This window comes from Suricata suricatta, chromosome 14 (assembly GCF_006229205.1).
Source record: "Suricata suricatta isolate VVHF042 chromosome 14, meerkat_22Aug2017_6uvM2_HiC, whole genome shotgun sequence".
In the NCBI taxonomy this organism is placed as follows: Eukaryota; Metazoa; Chordata; class Mammalia; order Carnivora; family Herpestidae; genus Suricata; species Suricata suricatta.
In genome coordinates this window covers 39,640,552-39,642,326 of record NC_043713.1, presented here as the reverse complement: position 1 = coordinate 39,642,326, position 1,775 = coordinate 39,640,552, and positions in this window count along the sequence as shown.

Sequence of the window (1,775 nt, the reverse complement as noted above, 5' to 3'; positions counted from 1 at the left end):
CGAGGATGGAAGGCTTTTGCTAAGTTAAAGGACCCATGGGTAAAGGAGTAGCTGGTGTAAAGGCAAAGGAAGGCAATGGACTGACCTGATCAGCGTTTTAAACCTCGTGGCCGGAGTAGATGAATGACAGGAACCTGACAAGCATCTGGTGGAGGAGGGGCAAAGTCCATTTATGTTGGGCTGCCTGCAGGCAGGGCAGTGTCGACCCCTCAGGTGCTGTGCTAAAAACTTTAGTTTGGTTCCTCCTTTATCCTAGCCTTAATCGCCGGACCCTGTTTCCTAGCAACCGACCAAGGTCAGCTGCCTTGTTTCCCCGCCCTGAACCTTATTTAAGGTGTGGGTATTTTCTCAATACACAGAGGCTTGATAAGAAACGCTTGTCTTGCCTCTCATTCTGTGCTCCCAGCCCTATTCTCTCTCTCCCTCTCTCAGGAACCCGTGACGATCGACCGACCAGTGAGCGAGCCAGCGGGCCAGGCGGGCCACATTTATATTTGTTTGTTTTAATCGATACCTAATAAAATAAAAAGGAGAAGAAATTAACTAGATGATTTTGAAGCTCTTTCCTGACATTACTTGATCTTAGCCAAAAGGCTGAGAAGTGATTGAAGTTCCTTCCGGACCTAAAGTTCTATGGTCCTATGATTTCTATTCAATTTGTTCTCCCCATGGGGGTGGTAATTACAATACTTTAGATACTAGGCCTAGAGTAAAAGATTACATTTACTCCCAGGAAAGGACTTATAAAAGATGGTTTTAGATAAGTAGCTACTAAAAAGTGTTCTTAAAAAATAACTCAATTATTTCCCCCAACGTATAATCACAATGTAATGCCCAGAATTCGGAAGTCCCCCAGAAATGAACCACCAGAGTCCAGAGTCAAAGCCAAAAAGCAAGGGTCGAACCCGGCCTCTGCTCACTCCAAGCTGGTGGAACGGAGAGCCAGAGAGCCCCGAACAAAGGTGAGGTAGGGCTTTTATGAGTTTGGGAAGGGGGAGTTATAGGAAATTGTGACATAGGTACAGTGATCCAATTATTATACACTATTATTGACAGCAGGTTTATCCAATTACATTTAGAGACCTGATAAAGATAAGACCTAAAGCTTTGGCCTTCTTGACCAAAGAGAAACCCTTCATTTACATAATCTTATCAAGAGTAGATCAAAGGTGTGGGGGGAAACTTGTCTCTTGAAGCAGAATTTTAACCCTATACCAATATACCTTTAAAATTTTATTTATCTCAACCTCACACATAAAATTCCTTTTCAATGATTTCCTTTCACAAACCTTCTACAACTTTCCTTTCCCTTAAATGTTGTCCCAAAGCCATTTCTTTTCAAACAACCAATCTCATTTAGGACAAAATTACTTTCTTTTACCCTCAACAAAAATGCATTTTCATTTCTTATATCTTTCTTACATTCCTCAATTTCCTACCTATAGGGTCGCTTTTTTTATTTTTCCCATCAGTCTGAATCTTTAGTCTTCAATTGAGGACTTAGTAACCAACTGAAAGATGTTTATACCAGAACTTTTCTTAGATGGTAAATTTATGAACTAATTAAGTACAAAGCAGGTTTTTAACAGTTTCAAATATCCCCAGTTTTGCCACAAGTCAAAAGCCCAAGCATCTACAGACCTCATCCTATACCAATAGATCCATCACTCATTGTGGATTGTGCTTTAGTTCTTATTTTGTTAGCCAATGAATTCAGTTTCAATTCATCATCAAGTAAAACCCTAACGTTTTAAGTTACCAAGAACCTCTAAAAC